Raw genomic sequence first — 25,143 nt, 5'->3', positions numbered from 1 at the left:
CTAAATGAATAGTTCAAATATCGTATAGTTTGCTTTTTAATACCAGAAGCAATTTTTTTTACCAGAATTTGTTTGTGCACTGAGATAGTCAGATGTAGGGAAAGTAGAAGCCATCTAACCAAACTATGATAAGCTAAGTCAGTAATTATTATTACAATTGAAAGTATATTCTTTTGAGAAAAACGTGTTTGAAGTTCCAGAAGGCATTGGTGAAGAACTCTGCAGAAACTGCTATACTAATTTATTAAGGAATAAAATATGGAAGTTTTACATATATTCCAGTAATACATATATTCCACTAATATATTCCACTGTAATATATTTACATATATTACAGTGGAGAATATATTCTTAAAATTCCAAGAAAAAAAAGTGCCAAATAATTAGTTGACTCGTAAGATTAAGATAAATCTTGTTTAAGTTTTTATCCAAAAAAATAATATCCACAAATCGTGTCCACTTCCACTTTATATCATCAAACTATTTTTCTCTCATAATTTTCGAAGTACAATCTTAAACGAAATGACGAAAGTTTTTTTGCTGTAAAAGCATTTACACACATTTCACGATGAATATTCATTCAGAAAAACTAAATTTACTATTCATGAATTCATCAAAATTAGAAAACAGCAATGTAGTTAGTTTAATCCAGATTAAAGTTTCGCGTTTAATAAATAATAAAATAAAAAACTAATTTCTTTTTCTCATCCTGCAGTAAGAAGTCCTCAATTTCTCTCATTTCCAAGATAATGTAATTTGAAATATTTCCCACTCCCCAAGTTACGTACTTAAAAAATAAAAAGAAGAAAATCACGAGTTTAATAAGTCATAAAAATACAGCAGTAAAGACAAAATGAAATAAAGAAGAAAAAAAAAGAAAATTCTCATCGCGGGAGGCAGATGCAGTAAAGGCAGTAGCCTTCTAAATCGTGACAAGGTAAAAGAATAATAATGATTACAGTAGTAAAAATGAAAATAAAATACGAAAAAAAAAATATGATTTGGGAGAAAAGAAAAATCGTTTTCGCACCCCCGCAATTTTCGGACTAAAGCTATGTTGTTAAAGATTAAAGAACACAGGAGAAGAAAAAAAAAACCTCTTACAACCGGTGATTAGGAAATTGAAAATCGTGCGAAGGCCATTTTTGAAGTAAAACAACTTACCGTTCAGTCACGGTCGCTTGATTTTTTAACGGACTGTACGCTTAATCGGGCGAGCAAATAGACTTAACTTTTTCGTCCGTTTTTCTGCCATTTATTTATCTATTTATTTATTATTATTTTTTTCAGTTTTATCCCGTTTCTCACCGCCCCCACCACATATCTCTAAAATACAGATAAGGTAGGTATGTTGGTTATTGCAAAAGGTAGCAACTAAACAGGAAAAATTTCTTCCGGTATAGAATTGTTTTTCGAAACGGCTTTTTGGTACAATAATAGTCAAACAAGTAAGTAACTATGTTTTTATATATGAACTGTAGCCCCATTCTCTCACTGAAGATCTTGTTAAAAAAAAAAACACTTACGTGGATGGTATTATATTTAAGTAATTATCTAGTGAGTAATTAATTTAATGTATATACAGTCAAACCACGATATCTCGAATTATCGAAAATCGTATGTTATCGATGGTAAAATAAAGAAAGTGCTCTTTACATGCCTTATTTACTATTCCATATTTATTCTAAAAACACATTTTGCACTTTCATTTAAAAAGAGATTCAATTGTTGTTTGCTTTAGAGATGTGTAAGGAAGTTTGTCTGTAACACTTTCTAAGTGGACTACAGCTTTAAATGTCTCCTCTGACACATTTGGCTGCTTCTCAATAAATCTCCTTACAGTGTCCACTGCAGAAAGTGCTTGTTTGTTACTTACATTGGGTGGTTAATCTCCGATTTCCTCATCCTCTTCTTCTGATAGTTCACAAGAAGCGTTCGTTTGAGCAATGATATCATTGTCATCCCACTGACCACACACTGTTACTGCATCACCTACGTTTACAAAGTCATGAAATTCCATGTCAATCAAGTTTCATGAGTCCGGTCAATCGCTCCCAATCATTTTCGGTGTAGTTTTCAGCAGAATTAACGATTGTGACTGATATTGATTGTTTGACTACTTTCGTGATCTTTAATGAATCCAGCCTTCTTGAAGCCATTATCGTAGAGAAAGACACATAACGTCTAAAAAACACGCCACTGACGTCTTTATGTCCGTTTTTTAAAAAAAGTTTATCATTATGAGAACTGATTTTCTATTCTTAAATTTTTTGGAATAGTTTTTTTTATTTTCAGAAGAAAAATCTACACTGTTTATGGAGAAAAAAAATTCAAGTTATCGAGGGATTAGAGAAAAAAATTCGTGAAATCAAGTTTTTTTTAACATTGAGTGTATAGGAAATTTGAAGAGAATTTTTTTTTCTTCGAGATATCGAAAAATTCGTGAAATCGAGTTCAAAATCGATATATATATATATATATATATATATATATATATATATATATATATATATATATATATATATATATATATATATATATATATATATATATATATATATATATATATATATATATATATATATATATATATATCGATATATATATATATATATATATATATATATATATATATATATATATATATATATATATATATATATATATATATATCTCGATATATATATATATATATATATATATATATATATATATATATATCTCGATATATATATATATATATATATATATATATATATATATATATATATAGCAGCATAAAAAATTAATACAAAAAGGACAAGAGGAAAGAAAGAGAAAAAAAACGAAGAATATTATATTTATTGCGCATTACAAAGCACTCTTTTATGCAGATATAATCGTGTTAGCTAATGAAAAGATTACATCTTTTATTTTCCGAATATTTATTTAAAAAAAATTCCCTTTTTTCGGATTTTTTTTCCGGGTTTTTATTATATTTGTTACTATTATTTTTCTTTTTCTCTTTTTTCATTGTTCTGAAAATTTTTTCCATGTTTTCTCTACATTTTGAATATATATATATATATATATATATATATATATATATATATATATATATATATATATATATATATATATATATATATATATATATATATAAAGAGAGAGAGAGAGTATGTTTATGATGAGTTTGAATATACAAATTTAAAATTTATATGAATGAACTTGATATGAAAAAATCGTGATTAGACGATAGACGGGTGTGGAATTTAAACAAAATACCAATATTAAATTATTTTGTATCATTATATTGCCCCAAATTACCTTATAGAATCTCTTATCACATGATATATAACTTCGGGCGTTTTATAGTATTATGCTAGCCGCCTTTGTCGACCAGCTTGGTAAACTGCCAAAAGTATCTTGTACAACATATAAGCTAATTGGTGACCAAGCAGAAGACAATATTACAAAATGTATAATAGCTATAGAGAGAAATACCTGAGCTTACGGTGCTACATAAGAGAAATATATATGCTTAAACTACTGTTATTATTACATTTCCGGAACTATTTGTGTTTCATCTGCTAAAACGATTCCTTAATACACAAACAAAGATTATTAACGATCGGTATAACAGAGAATCATCAACAGTTAAATGAGATGATTTACATAAACTACAGCTCCAATAAATAAAATGATTTTTACACTAATTCCATCATATTACTCATAAATGAAAAGAATGTTTTGTGGCACAGTTGTTTAAAAAAATGAAATCAACATTATCTAAATCACAAGCTGACGAAGCGAAGTCACAATTTTAAAACTTTACTTATAGTTCTAGAAAACAATTCTCGAACCAAAATGAAATGTGCATAAAATATATGTAAATGTAGTGGTTAGAAAATCATTTATCAGACTTTTTTTTTAATCCTGTCTGGTTCTCTTCAATTACTTAAATTTTCGCGTGACTAACTGTCAGATTAAAAATAAAATGAAGTAGATGAAATTATCTGTGCAAAGCAATCAATTCTAAGTAATAGCAATCATCCGAAATCGATTTGGTTAAAAATAATTGTTTTTCTTTCGAAACACAAATTATTATTTTTTTTTTCAATACGAATTGTTTTTCATTCCAATTACTAAACGTTAAAAAATATTAATTTTTTTTAAACATTTAATGATTGTTATTATCGATAAAAAAATGTTATCGTCTAAACAATTATTGGTTATTAGTTCATAACTAAATCACTAACCCACTTGTAAACATTATGCGGAGGGATTTCAAAAGAACTGGAAATATTAAAAACCGTAATAAAAAAAACAGCTTTATAATGAATGATTGAAAACAGCTTTAAAATGAATGAAAACAGCATTGATGAAAACAATGATGAATGAAAGCAGCTTTAAAATGAATAATCCCAAATAACTAAAGAGGAAAGATATACTTGATGATTTACAAACTTCATTGGCTTCAAAATTATGAAGATATTAAGTAAAGTCGGCGCTCAAAACTAGCCACCCATTCTCAAGACTCGCGAGACGAGAATGGGTGCTTATTCTTGAACTCTCAAAACATGTCAACTTTTATTAATGTCATCCTAATTTTGAAGCAAAGGAAGTTTTTTAAATTTCAACTGGAACCCTATTATACTAAAAACCATGTATCAACAATCAGGGATATTGTATAAGACTTTCAGATTATTGAGAATAATATGAAACACATTACAAAACAACGAATATTTGAAATAAAATTTGGTTTGCTCTGATTTTGTAAAAAATATATCATATTACTTTGTTTACATTGGGTATCCATTACAAAAGGACTCAATATAAAAAAAGAAAATGTAAAAATCATATTATGTTCCGTAATCACTACCGTAAATGTATATTAACAGAGATACCAACTGCTCCAGGTTTGGACAAAATATTTTTGAAAACAGCAGACAACTTCGAACTAAAATTTGAATATTTCCGATTAATTTTGCCAATTTTTTTAAGAAGCTCAACTCAGCTTAACTCTAACAAAGCAGTGTATCACATAACCGTTAGATTTAATTAGAATTGGGGGTAAGTAAAAACCCTATAAATCGAATTTACTAAACCAAGAATCATACATTAAAAGACTACCGCTCGAAAATATGTATCTGCTGTCCGGAGCAAGTTGGCATCTCTGTGTTATTATAGTTTGTCTAACGTAAGAACTCCCCTAGCCATTCGTCGGGACCCGTGGCGGTGACTATGGTAACGAGGTATAACTATTTTAAGTAGGGGTGTGGGGTAATTGTTTAAGACAGGTTTCGGCTCGGGTCAGCGAGAATTTTGAATCGGGTTTCTTCGGTCTACTGTGTTAGCCCTAGATAGAAAAAAAGCTACCCTCCCTGAGATGCGCTATTCTTGTTTCCATAGCAGCAGACGGCCTCAGACTTTTTTCAGGGGAGAGTTCTTACCGTAGACAAGCTATAGACTCCTTAAACACATTCGAATTTCATTTGGTAATCAAAGTCGTTCACAAGGCAAACTTGTATCCATTGTTTCATGCGTATGTAATTATTATATGGATGTATTTAGCATAAAATGTTAATAAAAATGCGAAGCACTTCCTCTTCTGCTACAGAAAAACTTCGCTTTTTTTTTAAATATTATTTTAAGATATTCAATGTATTACTTATCCATATACAGTATTTTTCTTACTTTTTCACATGATAAAAAACTGAACGATGACAGTGAAATTTTAAATTTTTGCCTGATATTAGCCGTGGCTGATCGGTTAAGCAGGATTTGACCCAAAAGAATTTTCACTAGCTCTGTAAAAGTTGGCTTATTGGTCATTTTTGCAAATATACTTAAAAGTGTTCAAAAAAAGGCTTCTTCCACTTCGATATATCGTAAAACTAATTAACAAATTCCGCTTTTTGCTAGAACCATCACCATTTTGAAATGCAAGAGGCAAATTGAAAGTCTCCAGCATTTTCTAATCAACCTAATGCTTTCAACCTTAAGCAGTGATTCCGCTTACACACTAAAACACGTGAAATACGCTAGAAAATTGCGATGCGTCCACTGGAAGGCTTTATTTAATACATATTTATTAATCATTATTTTTTTGCATACACTATCTGTATTGTATAGTAATATTAATTGGAGAATAATAGTGGAATAGTGTTGCAAAGTATTTCACACTGTTAGAATTCTGAACCTGAATATACAGTAAAATAACCAGCAGCAGTTTGCCCATCCTATTAATCATAAAGTTCATGGTTAGGAATATTTGTTTACCATCATGGTTTTGAAACCGTTTACAACTCAACTGATATGGTTATACAAAACTATATGGTTTTGCAACGATTCTAAACCATAAAAATACAACCTAAATTAAACGGACATTGAAGCTCTGTGGATGCTGTGCCATTAATGCATGAATGATAGTTTCCTAATCTCATAGTCTAGAGTCATTGTTTGAAGAGTGCAGAACACTGGAAACTTTTCGTGTATTGAAAAAATGAAATATGTGATATCAAGTTTGGGATTAATCATTGGGATTCGAACCCCTGTTCAGCTAGTCATGAGATGGGACCGTTTAGCTCTCTCAGCTACAGTATGTACCGAGCTGCATAAAATGGCTTAATAAGTTGGGCCTAGATCGCGCACCTTAGAATTCTGGTTCTTAAACCGTATTAGGTAAAAACTATCAATAAATGTTTTTTTTAATCACTGTTAACAGTTTGGGTATCATCTTTTTTATGGTTATTTCACTGCTTTGGTTGAATATGGTTAAATAACAATAGAATAAATTGCTATTTAACCACTTTAACCAAGAAGTTTCAAACAGTGTAGATTAAATTGATTGAAAAAAAATTTAATTAACTGATTAAAAAGCTAAATAAATAGCCTTAAAGTATTTTGGATCAATGCGAAAAGCTTAGAATAATCATGCTGAGTGAATGAATATGATATTTTCTTAAAAGACTAAAAGAATTTTGCTCGTTACCATAAGCCTTCATATTGTTTGGTTGATTAAAAATTCCTGGAGATCTTCTTCATGTTTGAGAACAAAAGTAAATCTAGCTGTGCAAACTTGCATTATTTTAAATCTAAACGAAATAGAAAAAAGAAAGAAAAAAAGGGTAGAAAAAAAGAAAAAAACTCGTGACGAACTTTTTTAAATTTATTAATCCAATAACGATATCTGAAAGAACAATGTCCTATCATGTTCAGAAAACCATTTTTCATCGTTACAGAGATGTTTCATTTCGTATTTGAAACTGAGCATCAACAAACATTTGCATTAGGAAAAAATAAACATATAGTTATTTTGATAGTAAATTGTACATTTGTTTGTATTGCAGTGGTTTTAAATTTTATTATTTTTCTTATTATCTCTAGTATTTTTCAGAGAATACCCAATCTTAAAAATTTTGGACACACCTACCTGCAGATATGCTATTAAAACTATATGAAATAAAATAATTACTTTTCCTTAACCGCAACATTGCGAGGTAAAATTGTAAAGAATGCAATTATCATTTTGAAAAGGGAATTTTCCACCCGTCACGTCAGGCCTCATCCACAACTCCGACCGACTGATGTTTTATAATCAATGTGTCGCCAAACGACTTTGATTAAATACTGATAGAACAAATTCCATGGCTCTTCTCCTAGCACGAGAACTCCTGATCGTCTGCTCTTCTTTTATTCGACTGGCAGGTGCTTTCCGATCTTTAAATGTATTGAGAAGAAAACATCGAGGGAAAATAAAATAAAAAAAGGGTAATAAGAAATGTAAAAAAGAAAAACAAGAGAAAAGTAAAAGCAATAATGATAATCTGAAGAAGTAAGAAATGCGCTGTCGGCGTGACTTGTGCAATTAACGTCGCAATAGTCTTCTTCCCACGCCAACAGAATGAGGGGAAAGGTAGAATCAGGATTGTTGGGGGTGGCAACCGAACAAAATGCTCCGAGGTAATTCTGCAACATATTTTGGGGATTATATTTTAAGTAAATAAAATTGTATTACGGATTTTAAATATATATGTACTTTTTAAAATATTTTGTCCTTTTGTACCAGTGCTACTGTTCATTAAATTCGTTCACAAATTTTCTGAAAGATTTTTCAAAAGAAAAAAAATATTTTAAAAATTATACTTTTAATTTTTTGATATAGTTGAAAACTATAAAAACAAGTTTACAATTTATTATAATTATTTTTTTTTGTTTCATTTACAAATCGAAAATTTATTTATAAAGAATTTTTATTTATTAACGAATTTTTTTTATTTAATAATTTTCTTAATTTTTTTTTTAATTTTTTTTTTTTTAGTTATTTATTTTCAACTTATCTTAGCATTTAAGAGTGAAACTTATTTTTGGATTAAGATAAAATTTTTCTGATTTGATAAATGTATACTATTATTATTGTGTTTAAAAATCTATGAAAAAAAATTTTCTTTCAAGTTTATGTAAACCAATTAATGTGAAATATCGTAAACATGCTTATTCTAAATTTCGTGAACTTTCCTTTTGAGAGAGATAACATTAATTTTTGTTGATAATAGAGAATAATTTTTTGTTGATAATAATTTTAGAGTATAAATTTTTGTTGAAGGGCATTTAAAGCTACAGCATCATTTGATAGTTCATTGGGAGAAAGAAAAAATAAATAAAATTTTCTCTCTATTCTAATTTCGACGAAAAGACATTTTACATAATTTCAAATTTTAAATTATGTTTATGATACATTGATTTTTGATTGTTGCTCTAGGGGATAACTTAGTTTATTATATTACAACCAAAATTGACCGGGATAGCCTGGCAAGTAGAAGCTGGACTTACGCTCGTAAGAACCGGAGATCGGATCCAGCCGGCCGAAGACTCTCCGTGTAGTAAATGGTGACTGATGCACTTTAAATCAGTCGGGTCACAAAGTCATCCAAGTTCCCACAGCAAATTATACTTCTGGGGGTACTGGATCGGAGATTGATCGTATTCTGATTCAGGTCAAAATTACGGTCTGTGGCTGAATGAATGGATTTATGAATGCGTCCGCCCTGTAAGTCGAGCTCTCGGTCATAGATGGCGCCACAGGCAAACAAGAACAATTACACCTCTAGTACATTACCTTAATGACCTACGACAACAGCAAGCAAAACTATTTCTAATATTATTTTTCTCTGGAACAGACAGGACAGTGTTTTCTGCTGTCCTTAGCAAAAAAAAAAAAATAAAAATAAAAAAAATAAAAAAAAAAACAATATTTTCAATTTTCTCCATTTCCGCTTTACCTCTCAGTTTAGGTTTCAAATACACATAGTAAAGCAATGAAACCCATTTCATAAAATACCTTATTTTTATTTTGAAAATAAGAATTACAATATTGTCTAGAGCTTTGAGTACCTAATACTTATTTTAAAAAATATAATAAAATCTAGTATTTAAAATATTTTATACTTATTTTAATGCTAAGACTTATAATAATATCTAATACTTAAACTATACTAAAACCTGATACCTTTTATTATGCAGAATCATGAGAAATAACTTGAGACACATTTAACATAGTGATTAAATTGCCTGTTAAAATATCACAAGGACATTATCTAATTACCATGAAAACATACCTGTCGCATAATTTTAAACGTTAAAAGTGATGACTATTGGTCTTAATGCAGAGCCTTAAACGTGTCACAAAATTTTATACCTTATGTCTTTCTTTTTTTTTTCCTTCTCCCTTTTTTAAATTTTGTTCTTTTTTTTTTCTTAAGGGAAACCAAAGTTTTATAATGCTTACGAACAAACCCTTGCATCTAAAATAGAGCAAATGGATTGGGACGTAGGTTAGAAAACGCTGGTCTAAAGTAAAGGAAATAATTACCTCAGTTTAAAATGCGAAATCTCTTTCTTCTACTGATTTATGTTTGCCGTGAGAATCAAAATGTCAAACGCAAACAATACGAAAACATATATACCTTTTGAATAGAGTCAATGAACACTATTCAAAGCATCTTATTGAACGAACGAAACGTTAGAATTCCATTTTTGCTTTGAACGAATTTGAAGATTTTTTTCATGGTTTGAGATTGTTAACGTCGAGCTAGAGCCTTTGGTCTGAGACTCATTTCTAATGATGTTCCGAAGACAATACTGGCTCTTGCGCGTACTGCACTACCACAATTTACATCACAGGGTATAAGGTGGAAGTAATTACCTGTCTTAGTACTACGCTCCCCGACCACCCATCCATGCATTGTTTTTTCAAACTCTGATTTTGCGCTAGAGTGGATTCGAAGCCACTAGTAACCGATCAGTGCAGATGCACGTAAATCGGTCAAAGTGTGCGTCAAATCGTTCGTGTCTGAAAATCCCTTCTTTGGTACTGGTACTGAAGTTTAAAGAGAGAAGCACCGCCTCAGGTGGTGTCCACCTCATTTGACCGGAGTTAAAATTATATTTATTCCTACCATGTGTTCCTGCCATTCATTCTATCCATTCATTCCCGCCATGTGGCCGTTAAAAAATAAAGTTCTGAAAAACAGTGCTAGGTGCTTTGCCATGGATAAGGGTCAGTGATTGGATAATAGCCATGATCACGTGCTATCTGATCAAATACCCAGTCTTTAGCACGAAGGACTGAGTTCCAACCCGGGCCGTGGTAAGGAATTGCTAAATCAACCTCACCAACAAGGCCCTAAAAGACGTGAAGAAAAGCATTTGGTCTGTCACTTAGTTTAAAGCATAATTACACCATAAGAAATGGTTTAGAAATAAATAATATTTTTATTACACAATATAAGATATTAATCTAAATTTAATTTACTACATCACCACATTTTTATCATATCTACATGATTCATAGCTGTGGACAAAAAAGTGCAATGTTTGAAGTTGTGAAACGTACAGTGATAATATCGTTCAAATTTGCTGCACTCACAATATGGTGCAAGATTGAAGCCTATTATCGTATTCGCTTAACTAAATGTCCGATACTATTGCACAACTTGAATGAAAATGAATGCAATCTAACGACATACCACAGTCGAAACAAATTCGCATTGTTAAATGCATCGATATCATGGTTCAACGGTTAGCCGATTGTTCTGAAAGTAATCCTTAAAAACTTGAATTGCATTCCTGTAAAATATGCGAGCGCATTTTGTATACGATCCCTCCAATTATAGCTGCTGACTTCTTGTTCTGGGAGAGGGGGCTCACACTCGTGGGCGGGGGGTCCTCCAAAAACAAGCTTCTGTAAAATAAGATGAAGAAGAAAAAAAAATCGAACGCTATAAAAAAAAAATAAGAAAGCCAAAGCGATGTATACATTAAACAATAGCGAAACGAAACTAAAAATAAAAACACACACACCTTCAATCCACTGAGCAAAATGTTTGCCCCAGGCTTCCCCGATTTTGGACAGGCACGAAAAATGTAAGAGTCTCAGTAATTGCCCATGTCACAGAAAGGATAATTACTAAGCTGGCCTTTTTTCCCAGGCGGCAGGAATTACGTAATGGTAGGACAGGCGGTCAGACTGACTGTCATTACATTGCATTCCAGGAGGGGGGTTTTGAGGGCCGGGCGGGGCCTTGGAGGTGGGTGTAGTATTATATTATACATTATACTGCCATTGTTAGAAGAATTCGTTTTTACATGTAGCCAACAATGCTTTTTGACAAGTTCGAGGGATTGAGATTTCTTTTTTTTTCTCTTCAACCAAGAAGTAATTACAGCGCAGTAGCAACCACCCCCCACTTCTCTGCATCTATCGTTGCCATTCACGGCTTTTCAAAGATCGTTTTGTTCATGACTTTTTTTTAAAGGATCAGGGAACGATGGTAGCAATTTTGCTCCCGTTTTGGGCCATAGGTGTTAGAGTAATATTTCTGTTGTTATGTTTTTATTTTTATTATTTTTACCTTTATTCATAAAGGTGAAACGACTGCCGAGTGTATTGTGTTTTCTGTTTACATGGTTCGTTGCGCACGGTAAGAGATTTTTATATTGTATATAAAGTATAGCATGGATGTAATTTGGTGGTTCTTTGACAATCTAACAGAATTTTTATATAATGGAAATGTTCATTTTTATTTATTTGGATTTGCATATTTTGTAAAAAATTGAAAAGAAAAAAGATAAAGAAGCAATTATTTCAAATTAATTGACTTTGTATCATTTTATTTGTTTTTATATTTAGCAATAATATATGTTTCATTTTGTGCAAAAATAACATTTTCTTCAAATACCCACCCAATTGGCACTCGTCGTTTGTGTATTAGTAGGGCAGATTTGCTGGTCACTCTTTCAGGGGCACCAGATCAGGTAGGCCCACGTTGCTTCCACAGTAAGGAGAGATAACACAGATAATGAAAGAACATTTATGATTTTTCGGGATTCGAACGCCGAACCTTTCTGATGAGATGTCAGCTCCCTGACCACTACACATCAGTCGGTACAAAAATAACATGAAATTTTTTTTTTGCTGCATTTAAACATTTATCATTCTATTTTTAGCGAATAAAAGAACAACTCAAATGTCAAGAATGTTTAATCAAATTTTCCCCTCAAGTAAGCGAAATTATAACTACAAGTAGGTAACTTTGGTAACACATTAGTTAGAGAATCGAACTCCTGTCCGGAGGGGTCCAGTTTCGATCCTCGACTCCACTAAGACCCACTGACATGTATGCTCGCAAAATCTGTGAAATCGAAAATCCTGTGGCTGGTCACTGAGCCGGTCGCCATGGGATCGTGGCTAAAATTTCTCTCCCCATCGGATCTTTGTTTAAATTGAGAAATTAGTCTGACGAATGGGGGTTCTGAGCTAAGACACACTTTCACCTTTGTGGTGATTTCTTGTCAACCGAAAGACGCACCTTCCTAACTGAATTCGAAAAGGGCGAATGCTGGTGAGCTTGGTTTGTCCAATAAAGAGATATGTTAAAAAAAATTAAAACCTCTTAAAAACAAATCTTGAATTTAGGAGAATTCGTCTAATATGTTTTATTTAGGCCAGGATAGCCTGGTTGGTGGGGCACTGGGCCCATGTCCAAGAGTTCGTGGGTTCGATCGCAGGCGACCGAAGACTCCCCGTGTAGTAAATGGTGACTGATGCACGTTAAATCTGTCGAGTGGCCAGGCGCGGATCCAGAAATTTTTCCTAGGGAAGGTCATAGACTCAGATCCCCCCCCCCCACAATTAATTTTTTAATAAAAAAAAATTTTTTAAATATTTTTTTTTGAAAAAAAAAACTGGGGTTTTTAATGCTAGTTTTCTCATTTATTTTTTTCATAATGAACATAACGAACTATTCAAGTATTCAAAATCTTTAAATAATAAATGTAATGCGTTTTTTTAGAAACTTTGGCAAATACAATCTTTGGTTAAACCTATTGAAGCGCGCTTCAATATTATTAATGTTTACAATCAAACTATGACGAATTTCGTTTTAATCTTTTGGTTTATGATTCTTAAACATTGAAAAACACAATTAGATGGGAATAAAATCAATTTTTCCGACCTATCTAGGTGTCTATGCCCCCTTAAATAATTTTTAAAATATTTTACTTTTTTTGTAAACTATTAAAAAAACTATTTTTAAAGAAAAAAAAAATTTTTTTTTTTTTGGGGGGGGGGTCATGACCCCTATGACCCCTGGATCCGCAACTGCGAGTGGCGAAGTCCTCCATGTTGCCATAATAAATCAAAACCTCTGGGGGTACTGATCCAGGAGTTTCTTTGTTTTCTGGATTGGTTCCAAATTAAAAGGCTACGGATTGAATATTAGTAGTCGTAAACCCAAAAATTGGGTCGTCTGTTCAACGGCGGATATGAAATAAAAATATAAAATATGTTTTACTTATACAAGTAATATTTTATGAACCTGGGTGAAACATGATTTACTATAAGTGCTTATGATCAAGCTGAGAACCAAATTTGAAAAAAATACTTAACACTTAAGAACAAAATGCATATAAAATAATCTGGGTGTTCCGAAAATGTCCGATGATTGAAAAAATTAATTAAAAATGAGGGGGAGGAGTTAGAAATGTACGATTTGCTGCTTTCTACTAAGAAAACTGTTTTTCGAAAAAAAGTTACAAAATTAGTTTCAAAGCACCTGAATAGATGGCTCTAAAGACTACTGTAAAAACTACTGGCTGTATAATCTACTTACTATAAAAACTACAAAACAAAATTTTCTCTTCCCTGACAGACCACTCTATCTAAAACATTTGCACGGCGTCAGATGGTTTTGTGGTGACTGGTGCACGCTAAACATGTCGGTTTGCGAAGTCCTTCAAGTTCCCATAACAAATCAATACCTCCAGGGGTATTGAATTGGAGATTGATCGGTCTCTGGTTCACTTCAAAATTACGATTTGTGGATGAATGAATGGGTCCGCCCTGTAAAATGAGCTGTGACGTGTGTGTGTGGCTGAAGTCATATTCTTGGCTGTGGGTGGCGCCTTTGTCTTAAATACGCTTGGTTTCACCAAGCGAATTTGGCAAGTGGAGTATGGTTTGCGTTACGCAAAGAAAAAAAAAGACTCGAAAACCACCAAGCCTCACACGATTTACCCGACGCAAGGGGAGTCTAACCCATGATCTGTCTATCACTGAGTATATTTTACGTCAGCACTGTGATCAGTGTATGCTGGGAGCAGAATTCGTATCTACGAGCCAAGGAGTCGAGCCTGGATCGAGCCCTTGGGAGGCGAACGTTCTATCCCTTCATTCAAATTAAACATAATGTTCTCAACTTCTCCGAATTTTTTTTAAAATAAAAACCTTATTGTGCTATCGTAAGAGCTGATGTTTATTTAATACAATCTCAATTTTTTAAATACAAAAAAAAAATATTTTTGTTTAATTAAGGTAATGTCAGAAAGAAAAGAAATCGATACTTAAAACTGCTTCTTGCAACATAAATTATCACTTTATCAAAAGTATCGAAGGTGAAGAATAACAATAAGTCAAAAACAGGAACTTTTAATGTTTAATGAAAGTTGACACTTTGTATAATGCATTTAAAAGCATTAGCTAAGAAAATAACAGGCCAGGAAAAAAAAAACCTTATCAGTGAAGACAGAATTCTTATTGAACTTCTGAAGTTATCGTGAAGCACTTAAAAAGTTTTATCGGTGAATACGAGAAATCGAGTGCTCTGTAATACTCAATCATGATCGAAAACTCAAGTCTAATGCGAAAGAAAGAGAAGAAAAGAAATTTAAATTAAAAAAAATGGTTACATTGTAATAAAATTTTTATTTTGTCAACAACCGCTATAAAAAAATTCTTCGATAAAATTCACATTTCAAAACTAATGGCTGAATTATGTAGTCGTTTGCTGCCTGCTGATAACAGAAGAACCTTTTACTGCGCTGGAATGTGAGCAACAAATTTTTAAATAAAACTTGCTTACAGCATAGTGTAGTGTTATAATATTATTAGGATGTTGAAAAATTGCGAAAAACGCAGCATAAACTTATCTAATTAAATTATCGAATTGGAACATGACATTTCATTGCAAATACTGTAAAATTAGCCTCCGAAACATTTTTATTTTATGGACAATTGTGTAAGATTTATTTATTATATGTTAATGACCAGGGTTCTGAAAAATTATACTATTATTTTAGTTAACTATAACTACCGCAACTTTATTACAAATGTAGTTTAACTGCAGCTACATTACTTTTTTTTAATATCTAGTGACTATTAATTACTTTGGAGATGCAGTTACTTCACTACTTTTAGAAGACAAACTAGGCTAGAGAACTTAAATTACACACATGTTCAAAATGGTTTAGAATAAAAAAATTTATGTATTTGAACTTGATCAATTTACTTAGAAATATTTATTCATGCTTACATGAGCCAGTTTGTTAAACGATTTTTTTAAACAAATTTGCTCTTTTAACCTTCAATTTTTCATGACGTTCTCAAAAGCGAATATTTAATTTAACAAATGCTATGAAATTATCAAATATTTTAGATTTTGTTTAAGTGTTTAATGCTCTTTTCTTTACTCTAAGAAATAAAGTACAACGAAAATATGTTCTCTTCCTTTGGAAAAACATCAATGTTTCATGAATGAACATTGGCGTTTAAAGGTGTAGTCAAAGTGATAAATTAGCTATTATTCGTGATGGATAGTTTAAATATTAGTAATTCTAATAAATGCAAAATTCTCATTAGCAATCAGTCATAGGGGCGATCTTATAGTGTCCACTGTCAGACGCACGAAAATTTGTACCAATTCAATTCGATAAAATTAGCTACGTTTGAACCAGTCTAGTAAATTTTCAAAACAAACGTTGAAACTTATCGTCAGAAATACATCATCTGGATTAAAATTGCATAGGAAACGATATTATGTTATCGCATACGGCTAAGGGTGCCTCTCTATTATGACCTGTTCCAAATCACAAGAAGTAATAGTTCATAATAAGGAAGCGTCCATAGTGGTGTATGACCACATTTTCGGGCATGGGTTCCTATCCAATTTTAATCCATATGTTCCCTAATCCCTATAGGAAGTTTGTCATGACGTTCAGGTGACCCCTTGCTTTTAGATAACGTTTTTAAATTTGTACTTTTTGTCAAGAAATAGACTGAAAGTTTCATTAAAAAAAAAAGCGTAGCTTGGAGTGAGAAACCTATTGCAGAATTGAAATCAGAGACTTGAAAATATACAAGATCCGTTATAAAATCTCAGGCAATAGAAAAGAAAGGGCAAAAAATTGTTCCCCCATTCCGAATTTTTTTAAAAAAGTACATAAGTTTTGTACGAGGACATAGAATTGTTCTTTTTTATAATGCAGCCAAAATGTCTTCGTACCACTACCTAGTGAATCCCACCACTACAAGCACGCCACATTTAAAGAATATATTATCTCAGACTTATATATTTGGCCACATACCCTTTTTTTTACCACCACGAAGACAAGAAAGAACAAAAACGCGATACTCAGATTAAGTAGTCGAAATATTCTTAGTATCTTTACATAAAGGGTATCATTCAATACCCTAACAACACAGATGGGATAGAAATGCCAATAAGGAAGTGAATTCACGAACAATCAACTTCGCCGAGCAATTAAGCCAAAGATGATATTCAACCAAGCCTATTATCGATATCATCTCCTTCTCTTCTTATAATAGATAAACGATAATGATATGAGTGCTTATTTCTGTTAATTTGCTTTCTAGCTATTTGGCGAAGGTATTTGCCTTGGCTGAAAACAATGTGAGGTCCATAACCATTAAACGTTTAATGCCGTGCTTGGCCACAAATCTTAATGATAAATGAGGAAGGACAACAAGAATAATTACGGTCACTTTTAGCTTTGAATCGTTAATTTGATTATCTTAGAGGTACATTTAACTTGATAATTTTTTTTCCAAACACTTGTGTACGTAGATTATTATAAACTGGGGACAATTTTGTCAGATTTTTTCAACTTCGCCCAGTTAAAATCGCTTGTTCAGCCCTTTTTAATTATACAATTATGACAAAATTGTATTCTCTTGCTTCGTTCAAAAACTTATTAAAATACCGAAGATTATGTTTTGAAATCCTGACTAAGTTGTGCGGCTCATTTAACCATATTAATAAACGAGTTTGCTGCAATCTTTACATACTAGGGGGAAAACATATTAGGGTTGCTTTCAAGGTTTGTAATTGTTACTTATGACTATGAGGTCAAGCTTAGCCTATCTATACCCAGCGCAATCTATGCATATTCTGAAAATAGTGCAAAACGATAACACGGAGAAAAGCCAGAGTTTTGAGAAAGTAAACAGCCTTTGTGGTCCTATTTAAGATTCAAAAACTTACTCCGATAACATGTAGTCTGGGTTCGTAAAAATTTGCAAAAATTAAGAGTAGGTAGGACATTAATTTTTATAATTTTCTTGTAGGATAAAAAATGTTGCCATATTATCCATCTTTATATAAATTTAATAACTTTTAAAACATTTTAGTTATTTGTCTTTTCTAAAACCCAAATAATTTTTTACGGCAAGATGCCATAAAGAATTTAAAATTATAACTTTGTCTCCAGAGTAAGACGCTTAAACAATGACTTTTTTTTTAAAATTTATATTTTCTTGTCGAAGGAAATTGAAATATCACATTAAGTTGAATCGATCATGCTTCTTTTACATTTAACCATACTATGCTTTTTTTTTAAACGTAGAAAAAATTAGTATTTAGACACCATACAAAAGTTGTAGTAAATTTCCCCTACTCTATAATCACAGACATTTTCGATCCAGTATGTCTTCAATACGACTATCTACAATGCGCAAAATAAAAACGGACCACTCTAAATAGGTTTTGATCTTATGATCGGATCTTTGCGTTCCAGAACTCATTCTTTATTGTTCGAAAAGGTGACCTCAAATATGATAATTAATTAGTGCAGACGATATTTTAAGACACGAAATCAGACACAAAAACGTACTTTTTCTGAATAAACATACCTTTTTTAGATGAATTCGGATTTTGACCTCCTAAATATAGGGTGTAGCCACAATAAGGGAAATATTTACCCAATAGTTTGGTCAAGAGAGCTGTCAAAAGTTTGGATCCCTTAATGTTATTTTTACTTTTTGCATATTTCGTTCTATCTCAGGAACTTTTAAAACGAATTGAAAACTTTTTGCTCGCAATTATAAAATCCATTTATCATGCAAAAAATGAATTTTTAGTAAATATTTTTTATTTTATTTTTATTTTATTTAATATTAGTCGAAAAAATTGCATTTTACGGTATGCAATTTTTCACATCATTTTAAAGAATATAATTTTAAATGGAAAAATACAAAATTTGAGTGAAAGAGGTCGAATAGTTCCTGAAAAATCAAATTTTTAAAAAACGTCGTATATTTGGAATTCGATTTCTCATTAACTATTCAACCGATTAGGATAAAAATTTATATTTTGCTATATGAAATTATATTCTTTACAATGATGCAAAAAATTTTATAACTTATGATTCAAAATTTTCTTGGCCATTCTTAAATAGATTAGTAAGAACAATAAACATTTACTAAGAGTTAATTCTTCGGAGAAACGAATTTTCTAACTGAGTCTAAGAATTATTCAATTAGCTTAAAAAGTTCTCGAGATATGGTGAAATACGCGAAAAGTAACATTAACATTAAAGGGGGTCCAAATTTTGAAGTGTTCTCCTGACCAAACTATTGGGACCATATTTCCCAGATTGCTGCTACCCCCTATATTTTGAGGGTCAGAAATTTGTTTAAAAACGGGTATGTTTATTAAGAGAAAGTACGTTTTTGTGTCTCTTTTCGCAACTTAAAATATCGTTTGTACTTGCTAATTAGCGTTTTTAAGTCTACCCCTCGAGCCATTCAAATTGAGTTCTAGAACGTGAAGATCCGATTCGTAAATCAAAAGTTATTCAAAGCTATCCTCTTCTTATTTTACTGTTCAATGGGACTGTTCAATGGGAACTGTTCAATGGGAATTCTAATAAAGAAATTCCCATTCAGTGAAATTCTAATAAGGATTATTTTCTTTAGTTGAAAGTACCCAAAGGAGCATTAGTTCGCAGGAATTAAATGCAGTTGGAATATTTCAGAAAAGAAAATTTTTTGTTTGTAATTTGAAGGGGATAAAAAAAGAAAGAAAGTATAGTAAACGTTTATATTAAGCTAATCGGCCTATCTATCTCATTTTCTCAGAAAGGTAAGAAAAAGAAGAAGAAAAAAAGTAATAATGATTGTTCAAGTTTCTGAAACTCAAATCAATTACTAGACCATAATTTTTAGAGGGGTGTATACTTCGGATAATAAATTATCTCTTCTTATTCTTTATACAGGCATAAACCCTTTAATGTTACAAAAAATAAACAAATAAATTTAAAGAGGCTGAGGAAGGCCTGAATGAAAATGCCTGAAAATAAATGAGCGCGGGCGAGAGAAGAGGTCATTTCAATTAACCCTGTGAGCAGACGAAGTGGTTGAGAAACTCAAAGGTCACAGGGTGGATCCGGCTACTGTTTTCGCCCTTTGACAACTTTTATTCCTGGCATAAATCTTCGAAAGATTAAAAGAATGTTCGCTACCGCATCCTTTTTGGAATTCTTTTTAGGGTAGTGCTTTTTCGCTGGGTAACAAGGAGGGAAAAAAAAGAAAGGTAGAAAAATGTTTTTATTACGTCGATTTTTATCCTCTACTTTGTATTGATAAGATCAACTCGCTTGGTTTGTATTTTATTACAACAATTGCTTACAATTCCGTTTATTTATTGTTATTATTTTAAAAATAACACTGAGGAACAAATTTGTTACTTTTTTGCAAATACTTGATATCGCATAATTCAGCTGAGGTAATTTCAAATCTGAAATAAGTTTTGCTCTTAAACCTACAGATTTTCTTCAAAGGACAATTTCAGTATATTCTAATTTCTTCAATTTTAAAAACGTTATATGTAAGAGGGGATGGCATAAATGATAAGGCAAACTTCCAGGGACGTTAGAGCTCATCTTCAGGATTAAATTTGAACACAACCGAAGCTCAGAAATGTAATCGTAGGCCGCTCGGAGTGTTCTTTATTGCGGCACGTTCAGAAGTACATGATGAAACAGCCCATGATAGGGGAATGCCCCTAGCTGGGTATGATGACATTCCCGGTCATGGGTTCCTATGAAATTATAATCTTGATGATGTGCCCTAACTCTCTTAGAAGTTTGCCGTAACATTAATGGAATACCCTGCTAGACATAGCGCTTTTAAACATGCACATTCCGTCTGAAAATAGAATAAAAATTTTGTTTAAAAAGAAACTTGGAGAGAGAAAGTGATTTCAGATTTGAAATCAGCGATACAAAAGTGTCTAAGATCTGTTAAAAAATCATATGCAACAGAAGAAAAAAAATTGTTCCTTAGTGTAATTGTTTACTTCCTCTTTAGACTTCTTAATTAAATGTAAGTTTATAAATGGAGAATGAAGAGTAGAAATAATCAAGAATATTAAAGAAAAGAGAGAGAGAGGGGAAAAAAGGAGAGAATTAGGAAATAAATGAAGAAAAAAAATATCGGGAACTTTTCCAAAAGTGGAAACTTAAATGTTAACTGCAACTAATTTAGAATTTTACTTATATTTGAGTCATAAGCAACAAGTATTCATTTTTTATGCAAAATATGTTTTTATTTAAAAAGGTCACCCCTATAATGACGCTTTTTCGTTGAATTTTGGGATTTTTATTTTTTTTAATCTTAAACAATAAATTTATGGATAAAATACACGATTTGGCTTGCACTCTATTTTAATGAGTTAGAAAATGAATCTCTTAAGAGAAAATTAGAAAAGCATTGCATAGTGTAAATTTTTGAAATCAACTTTTTTGAATCAGTGTAAATTTTTAAATTAACTTCTCTTAAAATCTTTAAAAATTAAAATTCATGAAATCGATACAAATATCAAGTTTATATTGACTTTTCTGCCATATGCCTGTCATAAATGAAAAGAAAAAGCATCTATTTCTATAGAATTTACTGAACTTAAAGAATTCCAGTCAAAATTGATTCCAGTCCAGGTATCAAAAGTAATTCTAGTATATATATACCTTTAGATATATAAAAATTCTTTTAAATACAAAAATTCACACAAAAACAATCTTTTTTCTATAAATGTTACATTAAGTTTTTTATAAAAAATATATTTAATTATCGTATACTGAACAGGACACCCAACCATACTGGAGCACCAAGCCTGAAGCTTGAATCCGATGATTGAAACCATTACGCATAGAAGACTCTAATTTTGCGCAAGTCGACACTATTGTTGAGCTTAAACTTATCTAAAATTCTTTATAAAATAAAACTCATAACTCTCGAACCGACACTCACTTTTTTGTCACATGTCTATCGCAAATAAAGAGCGGCGATTCCTATAAAATTCATTTAACTTACGAAAATTCCTGTCCTATCCTGTCTTGTCCTATTCCCTTGTTGTCCTGTACGTCAAGTTACAGTCACTGATATCAAGAATATTTTTCTTATTTTCACCCTTGGGATGTGTAAAATATCATTAAATGTTAATTTTCAGTCGAAAATAAGCACTTTAAATCTTTTTAGGTTACAGAAATGTTTCACTACGAGATTAATTTTAAGACATAATTATCTAATTCTTTATAAACAAACACTATTCACGAACATAAACGTATTTAAAATCTTTATAAAATGAAACTCATAAATTGACTTAATTCTCAAGTTGAAACGAACTTTTTTGTCACATGCGTATCACAAATAAGCTACTATTCCTATAGAATTTAACTAACTTATGAAAATTCACGATTCCAGCCAGTGATGCTTCTCCCATTTTCGGCTTTAAGTAACTATTACGTGTTTCAATCGAGGAGGGAAAAAAAAAAAAAACCATTTTATATTTTTTCTAACTACAGAAATGTTATTCCGCGAACTGAAACTTTTTTTAAATACATAATTATCTAATTCTGCATAAATAAACATATTATTTCCGAACATAAACGTATCTAAAAATCTTAATAAAACAGAACTCATAAAACTGACATAAACCCTAAAATGTTTCCGACTTTTCTTTTACACGCCCTATGCGATACAAAGGAAGAGCGGCTATTCTCGCAGAATTTAATGAACTGATGAAAACTCATGATTTCAGTCAGTAGTTTAAGGGGCATTATTCTCGATAGGAGAGAGACCAAACCTCTAGGTGTGTAGACTATAAAAACTGTGGGCGTGTGACCGGAAGAGAGTTGGTCTTTCATGGAATCCGTAATGTGGGTTTTAGTGCAATTTATCCTCGTTAAATTGCCGATATATTTGTTCGATGTATCTTATAGAAATTATCTAGCAATTATGATCTCTTGATGATGAAAGTAATATTTTTTTGTTCCCACGAATATGAAGGTCAATTCAGTTTTTTAAGATCGATGTATGATTTGAAGCGAGTTTGAAAAGTGTTAAAATGGATTGGCGTCAATAGTAAAATTATTATATCGGAAAGGCAGTCATTCTCTTCAATTTTGCTTATCAAACCTGAAGGCACATTTTGAAACATCACATAAAAATTATGCTTTTTGCCGTAATATGCCAAAATTTGCCAATTGCAGCACATTTTGAAAGATCATAGGGAAATGATACTTTTATCATAATATGCCAAAATTGTGGGCATGTTTTGAAAGATCATATAAAAATTATGCTTTTTGCCATAACATGCCAAAATTATAAGTACATTTTATAAGTTCATATAGAAATTAGACTTTTTACTATAATATGCCATATTTGTGAGCACATTTTGAAAGATCATATGCAAAGGACGCTTTCTGCCATTAAATACCAAAATTATGGGCATATTTTGAAAGATCATATAGATGATGTTTGCCATAATATGTCAACATTGTCGAACCGTATTGAAAGATCACGAACATTCAAAACGAATGTCATGTGCTTCATTGAAGAAAACTTCTTTTGTAGAAATCTTAATATGCAGGGGTAAAATAAGGACACTTTTTAAATAAAATATTTTCTAAAATAGTTTATTTTACGCGTGGATTAAATAAATTTCTCCTAAATAAAAATTAATAATCAACCAGTTAGTTGCGATTTTTTCAAAATAAAAATTTAAACTGAGTTCGTAATATGGATAATATGCTTACCAGCACCATCGAAATGATTAGGTTAGGTATCAAGTGATAAAATGGATTATTTGAAGAACAGAAGAAATATGAATGAACTGAGATATTCATTCTAGAATGAACAAAAGTATTTTTCTTTTATTTGCTATAATTCTTACAAACTTTACATGGATTCAAAAGTTTCAATTTATTAAAAGCTAATGCTTCAAAGGGAAAAAAAAGAATGAAGTATTTTAAACAAAAACTTCTAGAAATACTTTCTTTTCAATCAGTTTTGTATTTTAAATCTATATTAGTCTTCAAATCTTATGTTCAACTATTTAATAACAAAAAATCAAATTTATAAAAACAAGAATTTAATTTTTAAAAAAAGGTTTTGCTTTTTTGTCATTATGAAAAATTTCCTGTACAAACATGCGGAGTTTTGATCCACGTAAATGTTAGATTTTTCTTCCTTTTTTTCCGCTATTCGACAGATCTCACTTGAAAGGTTAATTCTTTAAATCATATACTCAAAGAATGGAAGTACTTAAAATACGTAAGAGAATAATATTATTCCTATAAAAGTATATTTATCAAAGAATTTTTGTTTCCATATCATGCGGTTCTGTGCTAACTTAAAACAACAAAAATACCTAATATAAGTAGAAACTTTTTTAGTTACAGTCATATATGGCAGGAGATAATGGAATTTTGAATGGATATTTTGGAATCTATGTGGGGTAATAAATAATTGTATAGTCATAGTTAAGTTCTGTGCGAACTTTAAACAACAAAACTACCTTACATAAATCGAAACCTTCTTTACTTTCAGTCAAAAAAGACAGAACATAATAGAATATCATAATTTTAACGCTTAAAAAAGGTACTTTTGGCATCTGTCTAGGGTAATAAATGATTTTATGGTCATAGTTAAGTTGTGCTCAAATTGCAATAATATATTTCTGACAGAAAATAATGTGAATTCAAAAATTCTTAAAAAAAAAAAAGAAAGAAGAAAAAAGGAACAACAACAATTTAAAATAAATACTGAGTTCTTGAAACTGGTAATAATATATTCTCGATCCTTATCAAATAGTTGAAAAAATCCATCAGCAAACCGTTCTTAACCACCTACATACAACAAATACAACTTGGCATCAAACTAAGAAATCTGAATGTTTGATGGAGGCGTTGGCAGTGTTTTCAATGAGCCACTCAAGAGCCCCTACAACAGCACCTGCGGCCACCTGTAGCATCATCCAACCCTTAAAGCTCGATTCTTTTACAATCTGTCAGTTTTGTGTCACCATCTACGAATCTCAAGAGTAGTCAGAAAAGGTCCACCGTGGGCATTATCAAAATATTTGTTCGCCCACACCTTGACCTTCCAGCAGGAATGTCTTCACGTCCAGTTTGTTACAAAGATTCGATTCTGGTGGCACTCGATTTAAAATGTTCTTGGCAGTTGTGGGCGTAATGCAGTGTTAGATAAATGATCGTGAATTCAGAATTAGCAATATAATATGTAAAAGT

General features: G+C 31.2%; 1 long non-coding RNA gene across 2 annotated transcripts in view; it reads right to left on the bottom strand.

Moving 5' to 3' along the window:
- Nucleotides 1-24,912, bottom strand: part of LOC107453871 (uncharacterized) — a 61,113-nt gene extending 36,201 nt beyond the window's left edge. The window contains exon 1 of one of the 2 annotated variants that reach the window (XR_015428679.1): nt 24,659-24,912. This is a non-coding gene — a long non-coding RNA (uncharacterized LOC107453871). The remainder of the gene's footprint in view (nt 1-24,658) is intronic. The other variant, XR_015428680.1, reaches the window with a different exon arrangement.
- Between the last annotated feature and the right edge of the window lie 231 nt (nt 24,913-25,143).

Source organism: Parasteatoda tepidariorum, chromosome 8, assembly GCF_982258835.1.
Source record: "Parasteatoda tepidariorum strain Cologne lab strain chromosome 8, Ptep-v5.0, whole genome shotgun sequence".
Classification (NCBI taxonomy): domain Eukaryota; kingdom Metazoa; phylum Arthropoda; class Arachnida; order Araneae; family Theridiidae; genus Parasteatoda; species Parasteatoda tepidariorum.
This window is presented reverse-complemented; position numbering and strand designations above follow the sequence as displayed.